This window comes from Cricetulus griseus, chromosome 3 (assembly GCF_003668045.3).
Source record: "Cricetulus griseus strain 17A/GY chromosome 3, alternate assembly CriGri-PICRH-1.0, whole genome shotgun sequence".
Taxonomy (NCBI): Eukaryota; Metazoa; Chordata; class Mammalia; order Rodentia; family Cricetidae; genus Cricetulus; species Cricetulus griseus.
This window is the reverse complement of record NC_048596.1, coordinates 67,527,016-67,546,157: the sequence shown is the minus strand read 5'-3', so window position 1 is coordinate 67,546,157 and position 19,142 is coordinate 67,527,016. Positions and strand designations below refer to the sequence as shown.

Genomic DNA, 19,142 nt, shown 5'->3' with positions numbered 1-19,142 from the left:
AAGTAAGAGGAGAGAAAGGAGGCTCTTGGTAATGTCATTGGGGCTGCTGGATCAAGCTTCACTTAAATGAAGGAAAAGCTATTTGGGGAAATGAGACCAGCAAGAAGGGGATGAGGATAGCAGCAAAAGCAATGATATGTAAGTAGAAAAAAATGTCACTATAGGTCAGGTGTGGTGGCACACTCCTTTAGTCCAGCACTTGGGAGGAGGCAGAGACAGGCAGATCTGAGTCTGAGAACAGCCTGGTTTGTATAGGGAGTTTCAGGCCGGCCAGAGTGAAAGAGCTACTCTTTGAAAAAAGAAAATGTCACAGGCAAGATGGCCCAGCATGTAGAGCCTTGATGCACAAGCCTGATAAGCTGGGTATGATCCCTGGAATCCATAGAAAGGTGTTAGAGAGAACCAATTCCTGAGAGCTGTCCCCTGACCCTATGTATGTTTCACGATAAGCACACACAAGGTACACAAACATGCTCATCCAATGAAATCCATTTCTTTTAATGTTAACAAAAGCTTGAGATGAAATGTGTTACAAGAACTAGTATATCCCATTTATGATGATGATGATGATGATGATGATGATGATGATGGTGATGATGATTGGTGCTGGTAGTTGAACCAAGCAAGGGTCTCACACATGTTCTACCAACTGTGCTATATTCCTGAACTTTCACTTATTTACTTATATATTTTTGCAATACTGAGGATTAACCCAGGGCCTCACACATGTTGGGCAAGTCCCCTGCCACTGAGCCGTATCCTTAATCCTCTTTTTACCTTTTATTTTGAGTTAGGGTCTCACTAAATTATCCAGAATGACCTTGAGCTTGCAATCTTGATGCCTCAGGCTTCTGAGTATCTAGGATTACAGGCATACATCATCGGGTCAGGCTTACTGTTATTTTTTTCTAATAGTGTAAACAATGTTTATTTTTGAAAGGCTTTCAAGATGCTTGTTTTTTGTTTTTTGTTTTTTTGAGTTTCTTTTATTGTGATTTTATTGTCTCCATAACAAGAGCAGCTTAGAACTGGACCACTTGGCCCTTTCTCTTCTTATCGCCTCCCAGTTCAAAATGCTTGCATCTCTTAATATCCAGCATCCTCTTAGATCTGCAGTTGGGCTCAACACACTCAAGCCTCAGTACAATCTTCTTTGTAGTTTTAGCCCTTTTTCGGAAAATAGGCTTAGTTTGCCCACCATAGCCACTCTATTTCCTGTCATAATGCCGCTTTCCCCGGGCCTACAAAGAATCCTTGCCCTTCTTGTACTGTGTCACTTTATGGGGATGGTGCTTGCCACATTTCTTGCAGAATGTCTGGCGGGTCTTAGGAACGTTCACCATGTTGGCAGGAGCGATATCGGCACAGAAAGCAAGATGCTTGTTTTTTAAAAAGACATTGTTACTTGCAATGTCAGAGACTTTATTAACACAAAGGATATAGCACATAATTAAGATAAAATTATTGTCATCTTTACTATCTGATACATTATCATTAGAATATATAAAGTGGAATCTCGAGGCATTCAAGAAAAACAGATGGAAATAAAACCGAAATGGAAGACTTTAAAACTCTTCTATAGGAACCAAGTAGGAAACAAAGAATGAGAAAGAGGAGCGTATAGAGTAGCATGACACACAGGTCAGATCTGAAGGATGCACATATCCCTGTGACACGGATGCTCTCAGAAGTATCCCTGGCACCTGAGGACCCTTTACAATTAAGCCACAACAAAATTGCCCATGTTCCTTAAAGAAGAAAAATACCATGGTCTTTGCCAATTTACCTCAGAGCTAATAACAAAAGTATGAAAGAAATGAATTCCTAAACTCCTCCAAACCAAACTGCAAACTCCCCTGTAGGCCACTTTTTGAACAGAACAGGAACCAAAATGTTTAACTCTAGATTGAATATCTATAAAATAACTGTAATAAACTATGAATTCAAAACCATAGATGCAGCAAGGCCTGAATGCTCTGTTTTCTGTTAAGTGCTTGATTAGGTAAAAAGACTCAAGGATACAATAAATAGAAACTGCACTTTGCAGTCAGTTCTGCTCTGAGCCTAAAACTACACTGAAAACAAAGTCTGTTTTTAAGGAAGAATTTGCACATCTTAGGAAAGTAGAAGTATAAAACCAAATAACTGAAAAATTGATAAATTAGGAAATGAGGTAGTGAGTGAGCATAAGAGATAGCCCTGGGGAGGCTGTCAGCTCAATATAGCAATTGACCTGTTAGTTTAGGCCAGAGGTAAGGAAGAAAAATCACACAAAAACAGTGTGCATGCAAGAAATGGGATCCAAGACTGACACCACCCCAAGGAGCCTCAGCTTCATTTAATCGCAATCAATTTTGCAAGAATGAAATGATTGATTTCCAAGGAAAATATACAAGACTATCGAGTGAGAAGTGTTGTAGGGTATTTGTGTACTGTGTGAAGATGTATTGCTGTGATTGGTGCAATAATGATCTGAATGATGAATAGCTAGGCAGGAGAGAATAGGTGGAATTTCCAGGGAGAGAGAGGATGCTGCAAAGAAGGAAGGCAGAGACAGTAATAGAGAGGAAGCAGTATGGAGATGAGGTAACACCATGTGAAAGAATGTAGACTAGTATAAATTGGTCAGTTTAAATGGTAAGAGCTAGTCAAAAAGACACCTAAGATAAGACTGAGCTTTCATAATTAATAATAAGTCTTCATGTCATTATTTGAGGGCTGGCGATACAAAGATATTCTGACAAGAAAGTTTGCTACATGTGGTGTGTCTGGCTGGTGACTCTACCTTTCCTCTTCTCAACATCCTCTCTCTCCCTAGAAATCCTGCCTGCTCTCTCTTGCCTGGCTATTGGCCATTCAGTTCTTTATTATACCAGTCACAGCAACACAGCTTTGCGTAGTGTACAAATATCCCACAACATTTCCCCCTTTTGTCTAAATAAAAAGGAAAACTTTTAACTGTAACATAGTAAAATAATATACAATAAGAACAAGTATCAGGTAGGTATTATCTAATATTTTAATAAATATATGGTCTTCAAACACTTCAGAGACACAGAATAAGGCATTTAAAATGTTTTAACAATGTAAGGCTTTCATGAAGGTGAGACATGTCTGCTCCTGGCAGCACCAATTTACTTAAAAAAAAGATGATGGGCATTTAAGAACCAACATATGAAGTTTGCTTTTATGTGGCAAAGCTAGCCATCTGGGCAAGAAATTACCCTTGCCTCAACTGCTAACAGTATGCTGTCCAAATTGGACAAGGAGGACATAAAAGAAGGTGACTGTCAAAACTTTGCCAAGACAAGGTAGGGCAGTTCCTCAAAATTCGTGCTTCACAGAAATGTCTGTCAGATATTATAGGACTGTAGGCCAAACATGGATGCCTCAGTGTTATAGAGGAACCGTGGGTGACTGTCCAGGGAGCCAGATGTCTCTCTTGTTTCAGTAGTTTTGGAAGCTGTTTTCTCTGCATTTCCTGTTTACTCAAGTAATATTTTATCCTTCTTGGGTCTTTAATGGGGTTGAAGACTAGATAATTATACCATTTTCTTTGTTACCAAATTCAGAAAAGAAATTTATGTAAGAGATATAAAGCTTATAAGGTTAAACACCATAAAATCTTAAGTTGTTTATCTAAAAAGATGTTTAAAGGACTAAAAAGATATTTCAGGAGGGTAATACAAGTTATTATAAAAATGGTGTAGGTATAAAACTTTGGATTCACCAGATAGGATGGATAGTTGAGTGTTTTCTCTGATTTTGCCAAATGCAAATAGACTGGACAGTGTGAATATAATTCTTACTTGATGATTGCTCTTATTGCAAAGTTTAAAACCTTCCCTTTTTATTTAGACTATATCTGATAATTGTTCTTATTGTGTATCTTTTACTGCATTGGAGTTAAAATTTTTCATTTTAATTTAGACAAAAGGGGGAAATGTTGTGGGGTATTTGTACACTGTGTGAAGATGTGTTGTTATTGGTGTAGTAAAGAGCTGAATGGCCAATAGCTAGGCAGTAGAGAATAGGTGGGATTGCTGGGGAGAGAGAGGATGCTGGGAAGAAGAAAGGTTGGAGTTGCCATCTAGAATCAGAGGAAGCAGGATGGGAAGTGTGGAGATGAGGTAACACCATGTAGCAGAACAGAGGCTAATATAAACGGATTAATGTAAGTTATAAGAACTATTTAAAGACAAGCCTAAGCAAAGGCTGAACTTTCACAATTAATAAGTCCTCATGTCATTATTTGGGGGCTGGTGATCCAAAGATAGTCTGACAAGAAAGCTTGCTACAGAAAGGATCACCAGAAATTTCAAATGCTCTAATGATGAAGAAAATGCCTGAGGTCCTTTTGTAAGGAGCCTTCAGAGGGCTGGAGAGATGACCCAGTGGGAAAAGCACTTGCTGCCCACTTTTCAGAATCCCTGTAAAGCTGGGAGCAACATTGTGTGTCTGCAATCCTTAAAAAGACCCATGGTTAGAGATGAATGAATACTTTTTAGTTATAAAAATTTATATCGTATAATACAATAATCTGAACTCACAACAATCTGCCTCCTGAGTGCTAGAATGAAGGTGTTCACCACCAATCCTGGTCCAATATCCTGCTTATTGAGGAAACAGTACCAGTATCAGTGATGCTCACTACAGTCAGTGAACGACACATACTGTCATTAGTGCAGAGGCAATTAGATTCTCCTGGGACAAGGTTTTAGTTACTTAACTCTCAACAGCTCAAGATGGAAGTGCCTGGAACCTCTCTACTTGTGATTACATAATTATTTTATTATATTTTTGTCAACTTTTATAGAAGGCTGCCTTATGGTGGTTTTAATAACAGTTTCTTTAAAAATGTTTTATTTTAAAAGTGTGTGTGTGTGTGTGTGTGTGTGTGCGTGCGTGCGTGCGTGCGTGCGTGCGTGCGTGCGTGCGTGCGTGCGTGCGTGCGTGCGTGTGTGTGTGTGTGTGTGTGTGTGTGAGTGCAGATGCCTATGGAGTCCCGAAGAGGGTGTTGAATCCCCAGGAACTACAGCTGGTTTTGAGATGCCTGCCGTGAGTCTTGGGAACTGAACTTGGGCCTTCCTCAGAGCTCTTCTAACTGCTGGGTTGTCTCTTCAGACTGTTCATTATAATTTCTGTGAGCATTTTTGAGTTAAGTTTTGTTTCCAGGCCTTTTGTGTTATTGTCGAGAACTTTGCCCATTCTTTCATTAGTTTGACATTGTTAGATTTGCAAATTAACAGCTCTTGTCAAACACCTCGCAAATCTTTTGATCAGTTTATAGTTTGTCTTTAATCTTGTTTATGGTGTCTTTTGACATGAAAGAATTTAAACACATCTATGTAATGAAATCTTCAATCTTATGTATAAATTGGTTTCCTCTTGGTGTTTGTACTGAGAAGAGCTGTGTCCAAGCCCATGAGCTTCTTTCCCACTGTTTTATTCTAGCAGCTTTATAGTTTTAGTTACAATTTGACATTGAATGCTTTGACATACCCGAAGTGCATACAGCTGCCAGGACCAAGGCAGGGGACAGGTGCCTGCCAATTTTCCCAGGCTGTATAGTAACAGAGGGATCTAGTCCCTGGCTGCTGATTTTAGGGGCCACATTTAGGCACTGTTTTTTTTTTTTGTGTGGCCTCAGGTGTGTTTTAGTTTATCTTACTTTGTTTTGTTTGCCTGGCCCTGGTTGTGCCAGCATCCTGGTTCTCATGTTTGCCTGGGCAAAGCCATCCATCTTTATTCTCCTAACACTTTTTTTCCTGTTGTTCTCTGAAATTCCTTCTTCTGAGTCATTTTTAATATTGTTTTCCAAGTTTCAAAAATGAACTTCTGCGGACATCTGAGACATCCTTTTCTTTTAGTTCTTTGGTTGCCTGAGACAGGGTTTCACTTTGTAGCTCAAGCTGGTCTCAAATTCAGGGTGATCCTCCTGCCTCATCTTCTGTGTGTGGGATTATAGGTTTGAGCTACCACAACTGGCTCTTATTCCTGAGTGTTATTATTTTTTTTGTAATGTTATGATTTCCTATTCATCCCCCTAAACCAGTGCTTCTCAACCTGTGGCTGGTGTCCCCCCATAGGGGTCACTATCAGATATTTACATTATAATTCATAACAGTAGCAAAATTACAGTTATGGAGTAGCAACAAAATAATTTTATGGTTGGGAGTCACCACAACATGAGGACTGTATTAAAGGGTCTCAGCATTAGGAAGGTTGAGAACCACTGCTCATCAAAACCAGGACTCTTGTACAAGCTAAGTAAGTGCTTTGTCACTGAGCCATCCCAAGTTTTTATTTATTTCTGAGTTCATGTCAGATTTACTGCCATATCTAAAATAATTCTTTTTTTTATCTTTTTATTTTTTATCTTTTAAAATCTTTTTTAATCCAAAATAATTCTGCTTTCTTCTTTTTAAATAGGTATACATCTTATTTATTACTATTTTCTTTCTTTTAAGATTTATTTGTTTATTATGTATACAGTGCTCTGCCTGCATGTATCCCTGCAGGCCACAAGAGTGCACCAGATCTCATAATGGATGGTTGTGAGGCACCATGTGGTTGCTGGGAATTGAACTCAGGACCTCTGGAAGAGCAGCCAGTGCTATTAACCTCTGAGCCATCTCTCCAACCCTATCCCTGTTTTCTAATAGTAACAACAGACAATTCCAGAAGAATATCAAATAATGATAGACTAGGCTTGCCTAACAGGAGTTTCATGCCAGCCACATGCCATGTACTGCGCTATGCTCTATGCAGATCAATTTACTTTGACTCTCAGAATAACCTGATCTACTTAGATTATTTTAACTGTTGGTTTAATATCAGTTTGCCACATATTAGGATCACCTGAAAAAGGAGACTCAGTTGCGGACTTGTCCTGATTGCGGAAACTGACCTGGGAAGACCCAGCAGAAATGTGGGTGGCCCATTCTAGCAGAAGCCCAGGAATAAAGGCCATGGCAGAAGGAGGTTTATTTGCCTCTTTCTCCCTTGGTCTTCCCTCTCGACCCGAGTTGATTTACCCTGTTGCTGCAGCGTTCCCAGGGTTGACTAAAGACACCAGCTTTCCATGAACTCTCCAGGCATGAGGTGCCATACTGGGGCTGCTCTGGCATCCAGCCTCAAGGACTGAACAGTGACTGGGTTCTCAGTCCCTCAGGTGAGAGACAGCTGCTGTTGCTATTCCAGTGTATGCTGCTGCATCGAATAAATTCATTTAATGGGTTCTGTTCCCCTGGAGAACCCCAACTAATACAATTATCATCCCTGTTTCTTAGATAAGGAGCATGGTATAGAGAAAAATGAGGGATCCTATCTGTTTTCTCTCAGCTAATAATAATAGAGCCAGAATTTGAGCTCACAAGTCTCACCCTTTAAGAGTGTGGGTTAACACTTATTATAGTTGTCTGTCTTAATATTTTGCTTTTATTTGTTTATTTATAGCAAGTCTAGATGTCATTCTTTTTCCTACGAAGTCTCTTTGAAATTCTTTATATTTCCTAGGTTTATGAGTTGCTATTTCTGTTTTTACCATAAGATTTGAAAACAATTCAGTTGATATTTCTTCAAATGTATTTTGCATCTGGTAATGTTTTCTGAAATCCAGTGTACAGGTGTATTAGACTGCTGTATTGTATTGCACAGGCACTGAGACTACCTATTCACAGTTCTTCTGCCTGTTCCTTGGCAGGTGTGGTTTCTACGTGTGTTTTTGGACTTACTGTCTCTTTTATCACATCTATTCTACTGTGAGTCTCACTCCCACTTGCCTTTCAGTCTCCACGTCTTGTCTCTCATGTCCCAGCTCTAGAGTTTCCAGTTCTTCTCAGCGTTTCTGTACTTCGTTTGTAATTCCTCATACTCTACCCATTCTGGTATTTGCCATAGTTGCTTTTATTATTATGTTTATTATTTTTGAGGCTGGGTCTCACTGTGTAGTTGAGGCTGCCTTGAAACTCACACCCTCTTTCTTCAGACCCCAGAGAGCTTCGGGTGGTGTAGGCGTGTGCCTCTGCATCTTGCTGTCACAGTTACTTTAAGGATCTGTTTTCTGACTCCAACACTTCTCTGTTGTTTGAGGCTGTTTCTTTGGACTGTTACCCTCTTGACTGTCCAGTTTTGTGTAGTTTGTTATTGTGTAGGGACAGTGTGGAGTGTGTGTAGTTTGTTATTGTGTAGGGACAGTGTGGGTTGTGTGTAGTTTGTTATTGTGTAGGGACAGTGTGGGTTGAGTGTAGTTTGTTATTGTGTAGGGACACTGTGGGTTGTGTGTGGTTTGTTATTGTGTAGGGACACTGTGGATTGTGCGTAGTTTGTTATTGTGTAGGGACACTGTGGATTGTGTGTAGTTTGTTATTGTGTAGGGACACTGTGGGTTATGGATACAGTGTGAGGAAATAACACTCTTCTGCAATTCTTTGAGGAGTGCTGAGCTTTTTCGTAGCAGGCAGTTCAATTACTGAGCCATTAACCTTACCCATATTTGGTTTTCTACTTTTCAAGGGCAGTTCTGTTTAGATATTTCCTTAATACTGTGGTGACTTCCCTGAGACACACTATGTTTTTTCTTTTCTGCTAAGGCAGAACCCTTCTGAGACTTCAGTAATGTCTATGACTATGATAAAATACCATAGCCAAAAGTAATTTGTGGAGGAAAGGGCTTATTTCAGTTTATAGTTCCATATCACGGTCTATCAACTGAGGGCAATTATGACAGGATTTCAAACAGGGCAGGAACCTGGAGGCAGAAACAGATGCAGAGGGGTGCTGCTTACTGGCTTGCTCCTCATGGCTTGTTCAACCTTGCCTCTTATACTACCCAAGACCACCACTTTAGGGGTGGTACCATCCACAGTGGGATGGGCCCTTCCACATCAATCATTAATAAAGAAAATGTCCCATAGGCAAATCTGGTGGGGCCTTTTCTCAATTTAGCTTTCTTTTAATGATTCTAGTTTGTGTCACATTGACAAGACTAACCAGGACAGTGGCAATGAAAGTGGCAAATGACTCCATTATCATCATAAAATTCCTCTAACACTCTTGGGACCCCTAGGGGTTCCCCAAAATGTACTTTAAGGGCTACTGATCCAAACACTTGTATCAACATCACTCACCCAAACAGTTAAAAAACAGTTTCTTGAACGTTGACTATCCAAGTTTGGTTTCTATTGCTGTGATAAACATTACAATCCAAAGCATCTCAAGAAGGAACAGGTCTATTTGACTCACAGGTTACAGTCCATTATGAAGGATTCCTAAGGCAGGAGCCCAGGGTAGGAATCTGGAGACAGAGATTGAAGCAGAGATCATGGAGGAATGTTGATGACTGCCTTGCTCAGCTTTCTTTCTTATACAGCCAAGCCCCACCTGCCCAGAGATGGCACTGTCAACAGTGGGCTGGAACCACCTACATTGTTTAGCTATTGAGAAAACGCTTCACAGGCCAATCCAGTGGAAGCAGTTCCTCAACGGGGGTTTCTTCTTCCCAGGGATGTCAAATTCACAAGCAAAATCAGTCATCACAGTATCTCCTTGTGTGTTCTGCCCTAGACCCTATTTACACTTTTAGAACAGCCCTTTCTGGTAGAACTTGTCACCTATTCTCTACCTTTATCCTGTGTTTGTTCTTGCTCTCTCAACATTTTAGGGCACGTGAGCCAATGGAGAGACAGAGTCGCTTCCTTGAGGTTACATGCTGCCATACAGTGGTAGCTTTCTGGGTAGAATTCAGATTCAGGTCTCCCCAGTTTCAAAGCTCAAGAGCTTCCCACCCTTTCCTTGCATCTGAATACCCTTCTCTTACTTAAAAAATGTTGTATAGAGTGAAGCTTTTTTTTTTTCTTTCCTCACTGAATGACCTGTTTGTCTTAGTCAGGTTTTTTTTTATTTTTATTTTTTTTATTTTTTATTGCTGTAAAGAGACACCATGATCATGACAACTCTTACAATGGAAAACATTTGGTTGGGGCTGGCTTACAGTTTCAGAAGTTTAGTCCATTATCTTCATGGCAGCATGCAGGCAGACATGGTGATGGAGAAGGAGCTGAGAATTGTACATCTGGATCTGCAGGCAACAGAAACAGCTGTGTCCCACAGTGGGAGTTGCTTGAGCATATGAGAGAGACCTCAAAGCCTGCCCCAACAGTGACACACTCCCAACAAGGCTACACCTACTCCAAAAGGTCATACCTCCTAATAGTCCCACTCCCATAGGCCAAGCATTCAAGCATACCTATTCAAGCCATCACACTGTTGAAATATGACTCTCTCTCTCTCTCTCTCTCTCTCTCTCTCTCTCTCTCTCTCTGTGTGTGTGTGTGTGTGTGTGTGTGTGCGTGTGTTTGTGAAGGTCTGGCTATGTAGCCCTGGCTGTCATGGAATTCACTATATAGATCAAGCTGTCCTTGAACTCACAGAGCTCTTCATGCCACTGCCTCTTGAGTGCTGGGATTAAAGGCGTGGGTCACTATGGCTGGCTGCAATATGTTTTTAGGTTTCTCCAGGGCACTGGCAGCTGGGCTGATCTAAGTCCTTCCCACCTCACCAGGAAGCATCCCCAACTTCTTTATTATGTGCTCACTGCTGTTACTTCTGATAAATCACCAAGGACATGTTTTAGCATATCACATCACATACTTGGTCCTGAGAACGATTATTCTGTAATAAATGGAAAGATCTTGTCCTCCCATAAAAAATAGACAGTGATGGCCAATCAATTTCCTAAAAGGATTTTCTCTTTATTATCATCCAGGGTTAGATCTGGCATAGTGTAGCACACTGATAGGAAAGGTGAAATACAGGATCCCAGACAGATAACAATGCACTTTCCTTTTTTACCCTGATAGTTACAGAGGCAAAGGAAAACCACAGATATCTGATAAGACCAAGAGACATCTCAGTATATGATTTAAGAGATAGGAACAGGCTGGAGAGATGGCTCAGAGGTTAAGAGCACTGGCTGGGCTTCCACAAGTCATGAGTTCAATTCCCAGCAACCACATGTTGCCTCACAACCATGTGTAATAATATCTGGTGTCTTCTTCTGGCCTGCAGGCACACATGTAGGTAGAATATTGTATACATAATAAATAAAATCTTTTTTAAAAAATAGACAGGAACCAGGGAGGAGAGTAGGAAGAGGCAGAAAAACTAAGGGGGCTGAGGAAGAAACAGAACTCCCTTCCACTACACAGGCTGTTTCTGATGATTTGCCTCTGTGGATGATGGTTGAGATTTTTCTTCCCCTGGGGATTCCTTGTTGGGGAAAGTGGATGCCTGGAGTGTGCACAGCGTCTGCGAAAACCCCTTGGCAAATTAAATTCCACGGGTTTGTCTTCATTCATAATGCATGCTTTATACATCTTGGTAAACAACTGCTAGGATTTAAACTAGAAAGTGACAAAATAGTCCCAGCTCTGAGCCTGAACCACACGGGGTGTGTGATCATCTGAAGTCAGCCCTGATCACTACCACCTTCACTTCAGACTCACGTCTTCCTGTGGAAATGGCTCTCGTTCACATTTGGAGTTGTTACCGGCAAAAAGCAAAGGCAGAGACACTGAAGCACAGTCTCTCCAGATGACTCTCTGATAACATAGTCCCTGTGGATGCTAGGCGACTGTCATGGCAGAAATTTAAGCAAGAAGGGGAAAGGCCATATCAGCCACTCCTCCCCACATTGGCCATGCCTTGAGGATATGGTGACCATCTCTGGTGTCCACAGTCCACCATCAGGAGACAGACTCAACTTTCGGGTTTTTTTCCTTTGTATGTATGTGTGTGTGTTCATGTGTGTGTTCAGACATGCTCAATGTCAGGCGTCTTCTTCAATCATTCTCTGATTTATTTTTATTTTCCAATTCATTTTATTTTATTTTATTTTATTTTTTGTGAGTGTTTTGCCTGTATGTACATATAAGCACCATGTGTGTGCGGGTGCCTGTGGAGGGTAGAAGAGGGCACCAGATTGCCTGAAACTGGAGCTAAGGTTGATCTTGAGTTGCCAGGAGGGCTGGGAAATGAGCCAGGTCCTCTGCAAAAGAAACAGGTGCTCTTAACCACTGAGCCATCCCTCTAACTCCTTTCCACGTTAGTTTTTGAGGCCAGGACTCTCACTGAACCTGTAGCTCACTGATAGGCTTGGCTTGATTGGCTGGTCAGTTAACCCCAGGGATCATCCTGTGTCCCTCTCCTCAGGGCCAGGATCATAGCCTCTCACCACTAGGCCTAGCCCTTTAACTTGTACACCGGAGAATCAAACTCAGGTTCTTACCCTTGCATGCAACTTTGTCAACTGAGCCATCTCCCCAACCCCAGACTTAAATTTTTAATGGACTCCCTCAAGGTCTAACCTTAAGGTTTCTATAAACACAACTGCAAACTTCAAAGTGCTCCCTTTATCCCCACCCATCAGCAGGAGAGCTAAGATCACCTTCAGTACTCAGGCCACCAACTCACAACTGTGGTGCTTGGAAATATCAAAATCAGCATTCATGTTGTAGAATTGGAGAACTTGCCTGTTAGTTAGATTTGGCCAGATTCAAGTAAGGCTCAGGTAAAGTGTGCATTCTTTGTCCATCAACATAACCTTATGGATGGGGGAGGGGGGTCATTTTCCTTTAGTAGTGTAACCACTGAGGAGGTGCCACACTCTAGTGACTAATCCCACATCTAAATGTGCACGTGCAAGCGACCCTAAAATGCAGCGAGCCACTGTTTTGGTTACTTTTCAATCACCATGACAAAGGCCACTACTAAAAGAAAGTGTTTAATTTGGAGCTCATGGTTCCAGGGAGTTAGAGCCCATGACCGTTATGGTAGGGAGCATGGCAGAAGGCAGGCAGGTACGTATGGCACTGGAGCAGTAGCTGAGGACTCATTTCTCTATCCACAAGCATGAAGCAGAAAGAGCTAACTGGGTATGCTGTGGGTTTTTAAAACCCCAAAGCCCACACACTGATGTGGGATAATGCTCTTGTACACTGTAAAGATTTGTCATTCGTATTGGTTTAATACAACACTTGGCCAGTGCCAGGCAGGAAGTATAAGCAGGGCTACCAAACTAGGAGACTTCTGGGAAGAGGAAGGCAGAGAGTGAGTTGCCAGCCAGATGCAGAAGAAGCAAGATGAGAATGCCTCACTGAGAAAAGATACCAAGCCACATGGTTAAACATAGATAAGAATTATGGGTTAATTTAAGTTGTAAGAGCTGGATTGTAGTAAGCCTGAGCAATAGGCCAAAAGGTTTTTAAGGCCAATAAGCCTCTGTATGTTTATTTGGGACTGAACAGCTGTGGGGCCAGGTGGGACAGAAACTTGTGTCTACAACACACAGAAATACACCTTCAACAAGGCCACGCCTCCTAATCCCTCCCAAAAGATTCTACCAAGTGGGGATCATGTATTCAAACATGTGAGCCTATGAGGGCCATTCTTATTCAAACCACCACATTCACACACAAAAGCCATGGAAGTAGGAGGGGGGTTGTTGGGAAGAAGAAAGGGTTAAATGGAAGTGAGAGGGGCTAAAAAGAATAATGTGGGGAGTGTGATTACATTACATTATATACATGTATACAATTGCCAAAGAATAAATAAAATATTTAAAGACTATTTTTTCTTTCTTTGTAAATGATCCATACAGCATTTTAAAGGATGGAAAAGTAACATACAGACTACAAAGCATGAGACACTGAACATGAAAATACTCTTAGAGTGTAAACATGAGTGGGTGCAAGGATTCTTTCTTGAGCTCACCTTTTTCATGGCACGGTCTTCAACTTGGTGATTTCACCCACCTGATCCTTCACATCCCGTGTGTGTGGATGTAGTTTTTAAAAACACTCACATTGATACTATGGTTCATCTTTCATTTTGTTTTTTAAAAAATCTAACACATGTGGTAAGTCTCCACAAAATTTCCATACCATCTTCATCCACGTAGTGGCCATACCACAGTAGGTTATTCTCTTATGGCTATTACTACAAGTTGTTTCTGAATGTGCTTGAGTGTGACTGTGTGTGTGTGTGTGTGTGTGTGTGTGTGTGTGTGTGTGTGTGTGTGTATTTGTATTTGTATACGTTCATGTGTGAGTGCATTGTGAGTGTGTGTATTTGCGTGCAAGTATGTATGAACGCATGTGTACCTGTGTGAGTCAAGGCATGTGAGTGTGTAATTTTCTGTGTGTACATATGTGTGCATGCTTGGGAGTGTATTTGTGAGTACATGTGTGCATGTACATGTGAATCCGTGTGTGTTTGTGAATGTGTTAATGCATGTGAGTGTGTACATGTGTGTGAGAGTTTGTATACATGTGTGTATGTGTAGAATGTTCCCATGCATACCGCCTTCTCTCTTTTTCTTCCTCCTGCCTGCTTTGGGTTAGCCCTGCCATCACTCCCTTCTCTATCACAGTGAAATACTTTCTATTTTGTTTTTTATTATTTGTACTCATTCTTGCAAACCAGAATGTTCATATTTAGTGTGCATGAGTTTTATTTGCTGTGTATGGTACTGGGCCATGTCATTTATTCTGTCCCTTACTTTCTCCATTGAGCAGTAATATTAAGACCATCCATACTGCCAAAGGTCATTGCTTTTGATTCCAGAACATTCTATGAGCTGCCAAATAAACTATCCACTTTTCCGGTGCTGGCACCCAAATTGCTTTCTCCTTCACACTGCTTCTAAAAATCTTCATCTGGCAGCTGCCCCTGTGAGAACAACCTGTACATGTCTGTCTCTGGATCTGAGACTGGTGGGGGATATATATCTAGAGTGACACTGTAGGATCACAGGTCTCGTATACAGTTGCTGTGCCAAAGAAGAGCCAGAATGTTGCTACAGTGGCTGCATTTATTTCACTCTGACCAGCACGCATGCCTGCAAATGTCCCAGCTTCACATTCCTTACAGGGCTCGAACCCTAATCAGCAGCTTCCTAGATACAGAGTCATATGTCATTGTAGTTGTAGCTGCCACTCTGCTTATGAAAAGCGTGGGCATCTTTGTGTTTGTTGGCTGCCTCTTCTGTTGGCATCTTTCTCCTGTTTCTCTGTGCCTTTTGCTTCCAATTGTTAAGACTTCCTTGACTATTCCAGGCATCTCTTGCTGACTTTAGGCACCACAAATAATTTTTCTTATTCTGTGATCTTTCTTTAACTTCTGTCTGTATTATATTTCACGGGCTGGAAATCCTTGCTTTCAACATGATTAAACTCTATTAGATAATTGTTTTCTTTTCACATGTCACACATCTTCTGATTTATTGTAGTGACCTGATTTTCTTCTCCATGCAGTGAACATATGTTCCAATTTTTCCTCCATTTTGACCACGTGCCCTGTTCAGGAGGATTCACAGTGGCTCTCTTGCCCCACTCTGGGCTCTCATCTATGTTTGGGTCTTTCTCTGTTTTGCTAGTCTGTTGTGGTTATGACATGGCTATGTTTTTGTTTCTCCATCTCTGTAGGGATCTTGAGTGTTAACCTTGATTTTTCAGTTAACGTAAGCTATTCATGAGCCCACTCCCTTTTACACCAGTCAAATTTCTTAAACCATTTCAGAGAATTGTGATTGCTCAGAGTTTATATAGCAATTTGGGGGCAATTGAGGTTTTCAAAACGTCATCATCCTATATTTCTATAATTTGTGATCTATGCAACTTACTGGATATTTGAAGTTTTCTCCATAAAAGTCTCATTTATTCTTTGTAATTCCTAGATTCATCATTATTTTTAACATTCTAAATAGTATCTTTTGTACTTTTTTTTGAGACAGGTCTCACTATGTAGCTCTGACAGTCCTGGAACTAATCAGGTAGATCAGGCCAGCCTCAAACTCACAGAGATTCTCCTCCCTCTGCCTCCTGAATGCTGACACTAATGTTATGCACCACTACATTTGACTGTAAGTATCTTTATTCATTTTGGGTTTTTCTAGAAAGGATTTCTCTGTGTAGCTTTGGAGCCTATCCTGGCACTTGCTCTGGAGACCAGGCTGGCCTTGAACTCACAGAGATCCACCTGCCTCTGCCTCCTGAGTGCTGGGATTAAAGGCGTGTGCCACCAATGCCCGGCTTGAGTGTTTTCTTTTAATGCATGAATGTGATGAATCACACTGGCAGACTTTCTGAGATTGAACCGTCCTTGCCATCCTGGGTGACTCCCCACTCCTGGGCCCCGCTGTACTTATTTGGTTTGATTCAGTTGTCCTTTAATTTGTTCACTATATTCAAAGTGAAATAGACATGACATTCACCAGTCATGTGCTTTTTAAAATCAAGAATATATAAACCTCATAAAATGAACTGGACAGTCTCCCTTGCTCCCCTCCCTCCCTCCCTTTTCCTTTTCCTATTTTGTCTTTCTCTTTAGGCAGTCTTCCAACTTGGGGAAAAGCATATAAAAGATGAAATTGTATTTTAAAAGACTGGTATAACTCACTTGTAAAAACATAAGACTTTTTTGGGGGGTGGAATTGAGGAGTGAAAAGCACATGTGTTTATTATTTATTACCCTATTATTTGATTTGGACTATGCAGCAAGCTTGTTTTCTAATGTCTTGCAGCTCTAGCCTGCATTTTATTTTAAACATTTTTTATTGAGATACACCTTGCACACTGTGAAAGGCATGATGCTTGATGGATTGTTTGATGAATATTGACAATTATAGATTCTTATGTAACCCTAAATCAAGTAAAAACACTCAGCGCTTCCACAGCCCTGTAGGCACCTCCTGCCTCTCTCCATCAGTCATTTCCACTCTGACCCTGGTCTTTGGAAACAGCCACTGTTGGACCCCATCTACACCTCCTCCTTCTCTCTGTTCTTCAGCATCATGCACTATGTGTTTCATGTCAAATATCTCTGGTTTCTTTGACTCAGGGCATTGTAGGGCATTGTAAAATTCGTCTGTTTTATCCCACAGATCAGCAGTCAGTTCTTTTTCATTCCCAGAAAGTATTCTGTGTAACAGATGCCCAGAGTTGCTTATAGAGTCGCCTGCCTACAGGCAGCTACCCTTCTCCCCACATTTGTACTAGCAAAACTTCCAGGAACATTTTGATGGACATATATTCATTTTTTTCTTGACTAAAACCCTATAAACAAAATTCTTGAGCCTTAGAGTAGATGCACATCTCACTTGTAAGAAACTGCATGTTTTCTACGGTGTTTAGGCCATTTTATGTCTTCCCTTGCAAAAGCAGGGGAGCTGGAGATGTTCCAGATTCTTGTCACCTTTTGCTATTGTCAGTCTCTCTAACTTTAGCTAAACTGAAAGCCATGAAGTGGTTTCTTACTGTGCTTTTAATTTACATTTTTCTCAGCATTAATGACGTTAAACATCTTTTTTTTTTTTTAAGATTTATTTGCTAATCATATATACAGTGTTCTGTCTGCATATGCCCCTGGAGGCCAGAAGAGGGCACAAGATCTCATTACAGATAGTTGTGAGCCACCATGTGGTTGCTGGGAATTGAACTCCAGACCTCTGGAAAAGCAGCTAGCGTTGTTGACCTCTGAGCCATCTCTCCAGCCTCGTTAAACATCGTTTCCTGTGCCCTTTATATATCTTATTTTATGAAGTATCTGTATGGCCCTTTGCTCATTTTTGATTGTATGTGTATCGTGTCTGTGCATATTTGTTTGAGAGTATTTGTGTGTGATTATGGGTTATGCAATAGCCCACTTGTGGTGTCAGTTTTTGCCTTCAGTTTTGTTTGAGACAGAGTCTCCTGTTGTCTGTCACTAGAAAGCTGGCCTGGGATTCCCTTGTCTCTGTCTCCCATCTTGCTATAGGACCAATGGGGCCACAGATGCATGCCATCTCACTCAGCTTTATTTGGTCCGAATTTCAGTCCCCATGCTATGTGGCAGTAACTTCATCCACCAAGACATGTCTCCTGTCCACGTGGTTGACCCTAAAGGTTGGGTCTTTTAAATACAGTAATTCAGGATGCAGTGATACGTCAGTCGGTGAGAGCTTACACATCCTGAGTGCTGGGATTAAAGGCATGTGCCATCACTGTCCAGGTCACAAAGTAAGGGAATGAGTCTTCCGACCTTGTTCTAGTTGCTACAAATTGATATACTAATTTTTTGATCATCTTAACACCTTACAAGTGTGCACACATATGTATATGGGTGTTCACATGCATATACACACAGCTGGCCAGGCGCTTAAATGTAACTGAATACAATTTGTAGACTGATTTCAGGAGTTTTAACTATCTCCTTTCCCAAACCTCAGGCAGTATTCATTTGTCCCTTTGAGTAGGCTCTCGCTTCCTCTCATCACTGTTTTTTCACAGCTTGTTCATGCTTTCTTACATTTATCATTATTTCATGATTTTTGGCCCTATTGCAGATAACATTTCAAATGTTTTATTTTACAGTTCTTCACTGTTTTAATGGGGGATATAGACTGATTTTTAAACTCTTAATGGTTATAGTTTATGAATTGGCTAGCTTTGTTTATTAGTATTAGCTTCTTGTAGTCATTACAGACAATCCTGTGGCTTGTGTATAAAGACGGCTTCATTTCTTTGTGCTCTGAGTGGCCACTGTAGTTATTGTCTTTATTCTAATGCCATGGCTAAGGCACCCAGGATGATAGAAAGTAGACTAAAATTGATGAGAACAGTGTTTAGTACTTTTCCTATGGTGTGATATCTGTTGTCAGATTGAGAATGGTCCCTTCAGTTCATGTTGGATGAAATCTTTCCTCATGAACGAGTGCTCAATTTCCTTAAATGCATTTTCTAAATCTATTTATGTGACCTAATGGTTTTCTTCTTCATTTAGTATGATACGATGAACATATTGATTGAGTTTTAAAATGTTATATTAACCTTGTGTTCCTGGGATATAAATGGAATTCAATAAAATGGAAAACCGATAGGGAAATAGGTCAATAAAACCAAAGACAGTTGAGTTTTTGCTACTATTTGGTAACCAAGCATGGTTAAGGTGATTTTTGAAGCCTCTATTACTTTTTTGTTCAATACAAGGTTATTCTGGATAAAGCGCCCTCTTCCTGTAATAAGGGATTCAGTTTGTTAGTATTCATTTTTATTTTTTTTGTGTCTGCATGAGTGAGATATATTTTAATTTCTTTTAACATTTTG

At 40.7% G+C, this 19,142-nt stretch overlaps 1 pseudogene; it reads right to left on the bottom strand.

Annotated features, from left to right (window-relative positions):
* Positions 1-1,022: 1,022 nt before the first annotated feature.
* LOC107977456 lies at positions 1,023-1,343 on the bottom strand (annotated as a pseudogene).
* Between the last annotated feature and the right edge of the window lie 17,799 nt (positions 1,344-19,142).